We start from the raw sequence: 12,619 nt of genomic DNA on the forward strand, positions 1-12,619 counted from the left end.
AGGCTGATGTTTAGGAAAGGGCCATCAAAATGCTTAATGTTTCCCTCTCTAGCCCTTACTTCCCCCCTAGTTGGCCATCATAGACCGCTCATGCATGAATTGATCCAAACTCCTCGGATCTCTGCCGGGAGTATCAGCCTGCAAACTCCTGAGGCGATGGGTTCCAGATGCTTCCATCTGCTGGGCCAAGAAGTGTTTCCTTTGGCTAATTTCGAACTGTCCACCTTTTCAAGATTCAGTGTGTGTCCCCTTGTCATCGGGGTGGAGATTTGGTTAGCAACAATTCCATGTTTGATGTGCCATTTGTTGTGTCCCCCCCCTTGGCGGTTTTGTAGACTTTTGGTCATGTCCCAACAGCAGCCCCTGTGCCTTTCTCTGACCGACATTTGGAGGAAAGACAAAGAGGGGTGTCTGCTTCCTTCAGAGAGGGCAGAGGGCTTGCATCCTCCTATTGCCCAGTCCAGAGTCCCCCAGAACTTCAAGCCAGACACTTCCAGAAACAAGGAAGCCCAGCTGGTAGCCAGGGGATCTTGAATCAGTACTGGCATGACATAATCCAGGACTGCCTCTCCTTGAGCAGACCATGGGTTAGGGAGGGACAGGGCCAAGCAGACGCTGTCTCCTGGGACCTTTCAGAGAACAGACCTGCTCTGCGTGCTGAACTGCAGATTGTGCCAGTCACAGAGCGGCCTTTATCTTCACCATTCAGCTCCTGGGGATGAAGTCTCTAGGAACATAAAGCATTTGAACTAGTATTTCATCTCCCACCCACAATCTCTTCACCATCTTCTCTCTCAAATTGCTGCAAGCCTTTTGTGGATTGTCCCCATGTTTCCATTTTTACTCTTCCCTTCTCGACCATCAGGCTAAACTGTAAGTGCATTTTGAGGGATTGACAACGGAGTTATCGAGCAGGTTTCGGTTTATCTTTTCCACAAAGGCAGCCTGAGAAGGGTTTTTTGATAAGTGTATTGGAGGGGGGGGGGGGGGGTGAAGGGGGCAGCACTCTGATTTTTCTCAAGTTCTGTGCAGTGTTCCATACTCCATTCAAGTCCATGTGTCTCTTCATATAATTAAATTAAGAAAATCCAGATCTTTTTGGCTAAAGGAATCTTTCACCTTAAAAGCAGCAGAGAAATGTGTGAAACATTATTTAGCCCCATGTGGTTCTGTTGAGATGAGCTCAGTAACCAGACTCCTTCCAGGTGGAGCCATCATTATTGAATTACCAGAATTAGAGACTGAAGGATCCTTTTGCATTGGTTCTGCCTGCCTTCTGCCCAGCCCAGGATTACTTCCGCTAACACACCGGCTTGTCTTTCTGCCATGGTTGTTCCTCACAGGTGATGTCATCTTTGCCTTTTCTTGGGGACCTTGGCCCTTATTTGGAGTCTGCCTGGGCAGGAAGTGTGGATTGCCATGCTGACTCTTTTTTCCCCATATTATTCTTGGGGGTGCTCTCTAGTATCAATCCTCTCTTTCCTCGAGTTGAAATCTTTCTCAGAGTTGTGGACTTCTTGTCTCTCTGATTCTTTAATCCCTTTCAAAATGACCTCCATCATCTCTAAAAGTCTTTCTGGTTTGTGTCTTCTCACCGAGAACTAGGGTGTTCACAGACATTTTTGGTATTCTAGGCGTTTTCATTAGAGCCCTATATATGGGGATCAATCCATTGCATTTATTGAGCACTTGCTGTGTGCAGAACACTGTGCTAAGTGCTTGGGAGAGGGCAGTATAACAGCGTTGGTAGACCTGTTCCCTGCCCACAAGGAGTGTACATTTAGAGTGGACCATTACTTATTTATTTTAGTCACCATGTGTTCCTGCTCTGTCAGCAATGATACTTTCACCTGTCTACATGTTTTGTTGTCTGTCCCCCTTCTAGACTGTGAGCCAGTTGTTGGGTAGGGGCCGTCTCTATATGTTGCCAACTTGTACTTCCCAAGCGCTTAGTACAGTGCTCTGCACACAGTAAGCACTCAATAAATACGATTGAATGAATGAATGAATGGCCAATTCCACTGTAACAGGAGCTTTCATTACTTGATAGAGATATGTCGTGATGGAAGATTTATGGGACATTCTTCCCACAACACAAGTCCGTTCTGGTGTAACTCAGTCTGCACACCACGGTACGAGTAGATTCAGTGGAGGAAGAAGTGACTGCCTGTCTGTCACTCAAGGCTTGGGGCTGCTGCAGTTCCCAGCCTTGCTATCCGCTGCCATCCAGCACTTCGGCTTTCTTTGTATTTTTGTAATGTTATGGCATTTAAAACAGGAAAATAGGAATGAGCATCCAGGGTGTAAAGCATTCTACTAGTGGGGGGTCATAGCATAAGAGAAGTAGGGTGGCCTAGTGGATAGAGCACAGGCCTGGGAGTCAGAAGGACCTGGGTTCTAATCCCAGTTTGGGATTAGATAATAACGATGGCATTTATTAAGCACTTACTATGTGCAAAGCACTGTTCTAAGCGCTGGGGAGGTCACAAGGTAATCAGGTTGTCCCACGGGGGCTCACAGTCTTAATCCCCATTTTTACAGATGAGGTAACTGAGGCACAGAGTAGTTAAGTGACTTGCCCAAAGTCACACAGCTGACAATTGGTGGAGCTGGGATTTGAACCCATGACCTTTGACTCCAAAGCCCATGCTCTTTCCACTGAGCCAGGCCGCCAGCCTGTCAGCTATGTGACCTTGGGCAAGTCATGTCACTTCTCTGTGCCTCAGTTACCTCATTTGTAAAATGGGGATTAGGACTGTGAGCCCCCTGTGGCACTGGGACTGTGTCCAACCTAATAAGCTTGTATCTAACCCAGGGCGTCGTGCAGTACCTGGCACGTAGTAAGTGGCACATGGTTCACCAATACCAGAAAATGCCATAGCAATGATACTGCTATTATCTCCCTCCCCTGCTACTATAGTCCAGCCCTAACATTCTGCTCCTCTAGCACCGGCTTGCTTACTGTGCCTCAATCTCATCTAGCTCACCATTGACCCCTTTCCCACATCCTTTCCCTAACCTGGAACTCCTTCCCCCTCCCTATATGTCAGATCACTACCCTCCCCACCTTCAAAGTCCTACTAAATTCATATCCTCAAGAGGCCTTCCCTGATTAAACTCTCTTTCCCCTAACTCCCTTTTCATTCTGTGTCTGTGCACTTGGATCTGTATCCCTTGGACATGGTATTCAACCTACCCTCAGCACTTATATACATATCTGTAATTTATCTGTGTTAATGTCCGTCTTCCCTACTAGACTTTAAGATCACTGTGGGCAGGAATCACATCTGAACTCTGTTGTAGTGTATTCTCCCAGGCACTTAGTACAGTGCTCTGCCACACAGTAAGCACTCAGTAAATGTAAGCACTCAATGAATGCCATTGATTGATTGATAAAGGAACTTGTCTGGAAATTGTCAGTCGTGGTGTCATTAATTTCCATTTACAACAGTGGTTACTAGAACACACTTTTCTCATAGCATAAAGTTCTTTGAGAACCCAATCCCTGCAGGCTAGACTCCTCATTCCATACTTTTGCTGAGCCATCATATTGCAAATTTATACATTACTGCCTAATTCCTTTCCGAAGTTTGACAGTATTCATGACTTCCAGATAACCTTCGGACATACTCACACCAACAGGGATTTGAAAGATTACTGCAACTCCTGAGTCTTTGAAGAAGTTGCCTTTGTCATTTCCTGACTATAAATGTTCCAGTGTAAGATAAAATGGCAAAGTCTGTCTCCTGTTTTGTGTTGTCATAACAATCAATGGTATTTATTGAGCACTTCCTATGTGCAGAGCACTGTACTGAGCACTTGGGAGAATACAGTAGAGCACAGCAGAATTGACATACATGATCCCCACCCTCAAGGTGTTTTCAGATTAGAAAGGGAGACAGACGTTAAATTATAGATGGATAGACATAATTCTTTTGAGGGTGGGAGATGGGTAAATAGCAGCATGCTGAAAAGCAGCATGGCTTAGTGGATAGAGCACAGGCCTGGGAATCAGAAGGCCGCTAATTCTAATCCAGGCTCCCCACTTGTCTGCTTTCTGACCTTGGGCAAGTCACTTCACTTCTCTGTGCCTCAGTTTCCTCATCTGTAAAATGAGGATTGAGACTGAGCCCCTGGTGGGACAGGGACTATGTCCAACCCAATTTGCTTGTGTATCCACCCCATTACTAGTACAGTGCCCAGCACATAGTAAGTGCTAAACAAATACCATAATAATAAATAATAATAATAATTATTATTATTATCATTACTAATAAGCCTAAAGGAAATAAAAGTCCTACAATATGGAGTAATTTGCCCCCCAAATGGTCAAAATTATTTCAGAAGTGTCTGGAGTTTGGGGTGCTTCGCTCCAACCCTATCTTGAACTGTCTGCTTCTTGCCCATGAGAAAAGTGTCAAATAAGAACAAGGTTAAGAGATACTTTGTAACCCCTGGGGCTGGAATCCACCCTAAATTCATGCCATTGACTGCTCTGTTGACCCTCACAAACTACACACTTAGCCTAATCAAAAACGTGACCAAAGAGAGGGTGTTTCTTTCAGCCAATGTCCCACGCTAATATTTTCTTCTTATTAAACTGATGTTTCATTGTTTTTCTGTCACTGTGGCAAGCAAAAGAGCATGACATTGTTTAATATGGTTGGCCATCAATTTGTTGGCTTCCTAGCCATGCATATTATAAAATTCATTTTTGGAAATTCTATAGTCCCTACATTTCCTGCTTCTGAGCATTCTACTTAGTGTTGTTTCCCAAGACAGTCAGCCCAATTTGTTAGCTAATGGTAAGATTTATATGGAGAGTGGACAGGACAGAAGAATGAGTGACAAAGACCAGCAAAGAGGCAGAGAACACGCCCACCTTTATTGATTGCCCAAATAACCCTTACCCCCCCACAGTGACTTTCCCAAGGTTGCACAGCAGACAAGTTGTGGAGCTGGGATTAGAACCCAGGTCTTGACTCCCAGGCTAGTGCTCTATTTACTAGGCCACTCTGCTTCTTATTTTGAGCTCACTCAACTCCTAAAGACCCTCAAGGCCCTGGCTACTTGAGAGAATTGAGTGGCTTGGAAGTGCAAGAATTTATTAGTTGTTGGTAAATATAGGCATAGGGTGACCAGCAGCATAGGAGTAGCAGCAGTAGTAGTGACGGTATTTGTTGAGCACACACTGGTGACCTGCACAATGCTAGCATTTAGAAAAATACAGCCAAAGGATGAGTAGCAACAATGCAAGGAGGAGAGCATCAGGAAGAATGGGAAGACAATAGAAATGCTGAGATCATGACAGAGTTGAGAAAAAGAGCAAGAAATGATTGAAGGATTGTTAAATAGAATTTAGGAGGAAGAGTTAAGTGATTTGGGATTACTGGAGAAGAGATGAAGTGATGACTGACAGGTGTCCCAGTCACCATCTTCGGGCATATGACTGGCAATTACAGGAAAGTGGCTGATCAGCATTTCTCCAACTCCTGGGAGGGTGAAACCAGTAGAAATAGGCTTAATTTGCAGCAGGAGGGTTACAGGTTAGATTAAGAATGGACCTCTTGAGAGTAGTGACTGATCAATGTGATAAGGTGATTAAGGGAAGATGTGGATTTTCCTTTCAGGGAGGTTTTTAAGAAAAGAATGGGCATGCATCAATCCTAATGCTTTGGTTCTCCCTTGCAAATCATTCTCACAAATCATCCGGCCCAAAAGAGATTGTGTTGATCCAATCAAATTTGCATTGATTTTCACCACACTTTCTAATGCCATCCCCTCTCAGCCACCTCCATCTCCAACTGCTCCCAAATCGCTAGAGAAAATAACCTAAGCCTGTCTGCAGCCAGTTCACAGTTCCCCACAAACACAGGTTTCCAAAAAAAAAAAAAAAAAAAAGACAGAGGCAGGAAATGCAGAATTTAGTCCATCTTTTCAGGGACTACTGCTTGGCTTTTCCTTTGTTCTGCCCTCTTGACTACTGCATCAGCCTAGACACTGACCTCCTTGACTTCAGCCTCTTCCCTCTCCAGTCTGTATTTCACTCTGTTGCCCATATCACTTTTTGACATAGGACGATTCTGTGCCTGTCTCCCCATTCCTCAAAAACCTCCAGTAGTTGCCCATTCTTCTCTGCCTCGGGCAGAAACTCCAGGCCTTTGACTTTGGGGCACACAGCTCTCTCTCCACTGATCCTCTCTTCTCTCCCACTACAACAACCTGTGTGCCTTACCCCTCTAATGCCTCACAGTGGAGTTGGGGAAATGCAGATCAGCCACTTTCCTGACCACTTGGAATTCCTCCCATGTCATATCAGTTGGTCCACTGTTCTCCCCAATTTCAAAGCCCTTCTGAAATCACATATCCTTCAGGAAGTCTTCCCTGACTAATCTCCTACCTTCCCATCCAATTCCCCTCTCTACTATATCATCTATGAACTTCAGTCTTTACCTCCTTAGCACTTAGTCTCCCCCCCTCCCCCCCAAAAAATAAAGAAACCACTTAGGTCCATATCTTTTAAACTCAGCTGCTTCTCCACACTGGTAACTCTTTTATATTGTTGGTCTTCTTGAGGTCAAGGAATATATTAACTCTACAATACCCTCCTGAACACTTAGTGGTACAATGCTTTGTTCAGAGAGAGCACTCAAATAGTATTAAGTCATTTCCTTTTAAACTCAAAGAACATGGGGCAGTGTTTATTTCCAAGTCTAATTTAAATCTAGAGTGTCCTAAAGGCACAGAGGCCAAGTTAGCCAACTAGTAGAGGGATATCTGGAGTTTGATTCTGTGATGAAGAATAACTAGATTATGTTTAGCTATGCAGAGATGTATCCTCTTTTTGTGATGAAGGTTCACTGCATGGGTTTCAGAGCCTCTGGCCTTCCTGAAATCCTCATTTTAAGACTGTAATGAGATCCAGTTCTTTAACGGGTCTTTGGGAACACTTCAGTGAGTGGAGGCATGATCTCCAAAGTCAGGCCCACGTTAAGGAGGAATTTGTATAATCACCTATTGTGTATTTTCTATGGTACCATCGTCCTAAAATTTTTCTGCTTCCCCAAAATCTCAGGCAAAATTTTCCATTGTCCAGGGTTTTGTGATCAGTAGCTAGCACAGCCTGAGACTTAGACTTACTGCATCAGCCTCCTCTCTGATCTCCCATCCTCCTGTCTCTCCCCACTTCAATCCACACTTCACACCACTGCCTGGATCGTCTTTGTCCAGAAACGCTCTGGGCACATTACTCCCCTCCTCAAAAATCTCCAGTGGCTACCAATCAACTTACGCATCAGGCAAAAACTCCTCACCCTTGGCTTCAAGGCTCTCCATCACCTCGCCCCCTCCTCCATCACCTCTCTTCTCTCCTTCTACAGCCCAGCCCACACCCTCTGCTCCTCTGCTGCTAATCTCCTCACTGTGCTTCGTTCTCACCTGTCCCGCCATCGACCCCCAGCCCACGTCCTCCCTCAGGCCTGGAATGCCCTCCCTCTGCACATCCACCAAGCTAGCTCTCTTCCTCCCTTCGAAACCCTACTGAGAGCTCACCTCCTCCAGGAGGCCTTCCCAGACTGAGCCCCCTCCTTTCTCTCCCCCTACTCCCCCTCCCCACAGCACCTTTATATATGTATATGTTTGTACATATTTATTACTCTATTTTACTTGTACATATTCTGTTTATTTTATTTGGTTTATATGTTTTGTTGTGTTGCCTGTCTCCCCCTTCTAGACTGTGAGCCTGCTGTTGGGTAGGGACCGTCTCTATATGTTGCCAACTTGTACTTCCCAAGCGCTTAGTACAGTGCTCTGCACACAGTAAGCGTTCAATAAATATGATTTAATGAATGAATGAATGACCCTATAACTTGCAAAAGCACCATCTTTGTGATTCACGCATTTTGAGATTTTTGACCATCCCTTTGGAGGTAGGAGATTTGGAAAGCCAAAGTAGTAACTATAAATGGTACTATGATTTTTTAATCTGAGCAGCTAAAATGACCAATTTAGTTTTAATAATATATTTGGAGGAAATGTGAGGCCGTTATCTTTCCCTAATCTGTAATAACTCCCTGTTTATTTCCTGTTTAAAGTGTTTCAAAAGCTCTAGTGGACTTGAAGGAGCATTAGCTTTGTAGCTGCCCCAAAGAAATTGATATCCAAAGTATTTTCCCAAATTCCTAAAGCATTTTGAATAATTTTGAATGCACATTTAAATACACACACACTCACACACATGTGCATGTGGCTTCAAGAACACTTGTATAACATGAACACAGCAGAATTTGTCATGGAAAGTGATTCTAGTGAAAGATAAATGGTGGTCTTGAAATACCTTGTCTATCTTATAACCCCACGGGCCCCAAGTCTGCTTAACTCTGCCATTCAATGCTATGACTCAAATAGGATCGATTTCCAATTAGATAAATAGTTATAAATGAAATACTAAACGATGAAGAAAAGAAACAGATAATTAAAACACTTACTGAAGTTTTCTAGTGGGTCTGAAGAGAAATTTCTCTTTTCCCAGAAACAATTGTTTCCAATTTCTGCTAGATCAATTTATTATCATGCTGTGAATAGTTTGGAAGAGTTATTGTTCTCATTAGTTTTATAATGAAATAGTTTCTTATTGGAATAAAGATAAAGAGCTGGTGAAAGTAGCTAAATTACTGGACAGACCCATCTCTTTGAGCGCTTCTCAGGCACTGGTGTGTTTATTGGGCACTGCTCCGTGCAAAGCATGATACTAGGCAGTGAGGAGGTTTTCAAAGAACGAGAATAGTCTTCTTCCTTCAAGCCATTGCCATACAATGGAAAATTTAAAACCACACTGAAAAAAACTATAATCAGGAACAATGGACTAACCTAAAAAGTAACCAGTTCGCGCGTTAATGATGCATAGCTAAAGGGAGTTGCTAGAGTGTACAATACGGGGGGGGGTGGGGGGGGTGGGGGCTCCTGTACATTAATTCTGGTGTACCCTCCCCAGCCTCTCAGGGTCGCACCTGGAGAGTTTCCAGTACTCTACCAGTCTTGACTACAAGAGGGAGAGTAAAGCAGAGGCTAGTCCATTCTTTTCCTAGCTTGGGCAGTGGCTAGCGAGTGGAAGGCGATCTGCTACAATGCAAAACTCAGCTGTGTGGGGCAGCAGTGGCATGGAAGAGTCAAGGGCGGAGACTCAGGTTTACTGCGCGGAAGGAGGCAGGAGTGAACCACTGCCGTATTTTTACCAAGAAAACGTTATGGATACACTACCAGAAGGATTGCAGATGGAGGTGGGGCATCCTGGGAGAGGTGTGTCCATGGCACTGCTATGGGTCAGACATGACTCTACAGCGTAAGACAACAACCCTCCCCAGTGCTTACTGCAGTGTTCTCTGCACACAGTAGGTGTTTGGGACATGCTATCGATTGATCAGATTGTCTGGGGCCAGGTGGAGCTAGGGAGGTTAGAAAGGTAGGGGTTTAAAGAGGATTTTGAAGGAAGGGGAAAGGCTTCCAGGGAGAAGATATGCCACCTGTGGTGGCTTGGAGCTGGGAAAAAGTGAGTTTTGCTTGAAAGACAGCAGGCATTATGTAAAGTGATGTGAGAGTTCCAGGTGCCAGGTGTTGAATGTCATGGGAACAAAATGGCATCTTAGGAACCAATGCTGTTGCATTCAGTAACCACTGTCCCTATTAAAATACAGTGGAAAAGACTATGTTCTGAGCAAGGTTGCCTGGACTCACCGAGAACCTCAAATTCATTCATTCAATTGTATTTATTGAGTGCTTACTGTATACAGAGCACTGTACTAAGCACTTGATGGCAGCTGGCATTTTCCTGGGCATATTGTCCTTGGATTTTGGTTCAGATTCCTATCTGGGTTGGAAGGGTAAGAGGATTCCGAAAAAAACTTCAGAATGGAGTTCAAATTGCACCAGTGGAATTTATAAAGAATAGATAAGCATTAAAAACAGAAGAGTCTCTTACTTTCACAAATTATTTTTAACGCCAAGTTAATACCACTTATAAGACACCGTAATTTCCCCAAACCAGGGATGAAAGTAAAAAATGGATTTATCTCAGATTAGGGGGCAGAGCTAAGGCATTTTGAAGATTCTGATAAAGTACAAGCCCAAGACATTTCAAAGCAGAGTGGTGACACTTGGGCTTACCCTACAGGCTGGTGCCAATCCCAGGGTCAAAAGCCGTATCGTGATGGCCCAAAGGACCAGAGCGTGGGCCTGCTACTGGCCCACCTGGATCCAGGCTGGCTGTTGGTGGCCAACTGGCTGCCTTTCCAACTGCAGTTGGGGTCCTGTGCTGCGGCCTAGGGCTGGGCTGATGCTTCAGGGGGGCCGGGTCCTCTTCTAAGCACACTCAGCCCTACTAGTGAGGGGCCATCCAGCCAGTCCCCTCCTGCCTCACCTCCCCACAGTGGAAACCCTAGTTTCAGGTGGCTCAGCTCAGCCTGGTCTGCTTTGAAATAATTCACATCGGAATGGGTCATCCAGTGGTTATGCAGCGTGGTTTAGTGGAAAAAGCCTGGGCTTGGGAGTCAGAGGATGTGGATTCTAATCCTGGCTCTGCCACTTATCTGATGTGTGATCTTGGGTAAGCCACTTAACGTATCTGTGCCTCAGTTACCTCATCTATAAAATGGGGGTTGACTGTGAGCCCCACGTGGGACATCCTGATTACCTTGTATCTACCCCAGCGCTTAGAACAGTGTTTGTCACATAACTGCTTAACAAATATCATTATTGAGAAGCAGTATGACAGTGGAAGAAGCACAGTCTTGGGACTCAGGGGTCATGGGTCCCCGGGCTTGGGAGTCAGAGGATGTGGGTTCTAATCCCGGCTCTGCCACTTATCTGCTGTGTGACTTTGGGCAAATCACTTAACTTCTCTGTGCCTCAGTTTCCTCATCTGTAAAATGGGGATTAAGACTGTGAACCCCACGTGGGACAACCTGATTACCTTGTGTCCACCCCAGCGCTTAGAACAGTGCTTGGCACAGAGTAAGCACTTAACAAATACCCTCCTCCTCATTATCATTATACTTTCACTGGCGTCCCATTGTGCTTCCTGTAAAATTCCTTGGGGTCCCACTTTCTGGAGAAATTTCTAGTATTCCCTGGGAATGTATTCATTAAAAAGTGACTTCGACGTGGCCAATCTTATAGGATCCCTTCTCTCCCTGCCCAACCCTGCAACCCCCAGGAGCATCTGACACTAATGGCATCAGTCCCTGTTCCTTAATGAGCTCAGTGGCAGGGCGCTAGATGACTTGGAAAGGTTTAGATGGAAAGGTACGAGTCTCTGTGTTTCTCCCCCCTACTTAGGTATCTTACGCAGACCTGCCTGGAGGAAGGCGATGGAGGGATTTAGGACCCAGGGGAAAGACAGGCTGCCTGTGGAAGGACGAAGACTGTGGCTGTGGTGTACCCGCCTCCTGCCCAAATCCCAGCCCCGTGGAGCCGGGGCGCTCTCATTCACAGCTTTCCAGAGGGATCCGAGCCCCAGCCTGCCAGCCGAGGGAATCTCACCCACCCAGCTCACCAGCGAGGGCACCTGCAGATCAAATCGCCCCAGAGCAAGGCCGGGCAGACGTGTGAAGGTATTTTGGTTTGCTTTTCTATATTTCCAGTGCCTCTCCATTGCCTTTATTATTTCCCCACCACCACCCCTCCTTCTCATTCTTCCCTGTTGCAATGCCATGGCTGCGGCGCTTCAGCACTGGTGTGCGTGGACAGCGCTCATCTGCAGTCCCTCTGCACCTCATTTCTAATCAGCCCCCCAACACACAACCCCACCGCTTCCCTCCTCATCCCCACCGCCTCTATCGCCCTGGCACCGGATCAACCTGCACAGCCCCAGGCCATCTCCCCGGCTTGGACCGTGACACCATCACGGCTATGCTGGCATTCAGACAAAAAAAAAAAAAAAAAAGCTCCAGACCTAGAGAAAACAGGAAAGAAAGGGGCTGGGGAGGATGGAGGACAGGAAGGGCCGACGAGGGCCACAAGTTTTCAGCAGAGAGAGAAAGTTCAGGTGCATGACAGCCCCGAAAACAAAGAGGGGAGACAAATCTGGGAGCAGAGGAAAGTGGAGGCAGGAGAAAGGGAGCCCTGGCCAGACAGATGGGATTTGGCTAACACCAGTCGACAGGCAGCTGCCTTTCAGCTGATTGCCGGCTGTTTAATTTAGGGGATTAATGCTGAAACACAGTGATGTCATGGTGAAAAAAAATATCAAAGATCTGTGCTCCTTCTGAGAATCATCAGGGAGGAAGTTGTGTGTGTGTGTGTGTATGTGTGTGCGTGCGCCGGGGGTGGGGGGGCAGAGAATGAGTCATTTTCACCCACACTCTTCTGTTTTTTGTTTACCATGGAAACTCGGGAATTAAGTTGGGGTCTTTTTTGTTTATTTGTTTAACCCACGGAGGCATTGTAAAATGGACTCCACCAAGGTGAACTATCAACCCAAAATAGAAATAATGCCAGCAAGAACAGCTAAATTAAAGCGGCCTTCCCTGGGAAGTGCCGCTTGCTCAGTAATTTTCCTCATGTCTACCTTCATTTCATTTTAGATTCTTAAACCTTTGTTTGTCCCTCAAAGGACAGGTCCTGG

General features: G+C 45.7%; 1 protein-coding gene and 1 non-coding gene across 2 annotated transcripts in view; both read left to right on the top strand.

Moving 5' to 3' along the window:
* CLVS1 (clavesin 1) overlaps positions 1 to 12,619 on the top strand; it is a 133,644-nt gene that overhangs the window by 49,809 nt on the left and 71,216 nt on the right. The window contains exon 2 of the mRNA XM_038766486.1: positions 11,332 to 11,606. The gene's annotated coding sequence lies outside the window, so the exon portion shown is untranslated. The remainder of the gene's footprint in view (positions 1 to 11,331; positions 11,607 to 12,619) is intronic.
* On the top strand, positions 8,991 to 9,128 carry LOC119945646. Its single transcript, XR_005456305.1, has one exon. It is a non-coding gene; the product is annotated as a small nucleolar RNA SNORA7 (small nucleolar RNA).

Source organism: Tachyglossus aculeatus, chromosome 25 (genome assembly GCF_015852505.1).
Source record: "Tachyglossus aculeatus isolate mTacAcu1 chromosome 25, mTacAcu1.pri, whole genome shotgun sequence".
Lineage (NCBI taxonomy): Eukaryota > Metazoa > Chordata > Mammalia > Monotremata > Tachyglossidae > Tachyglossus > Tachyglossus aculeatus.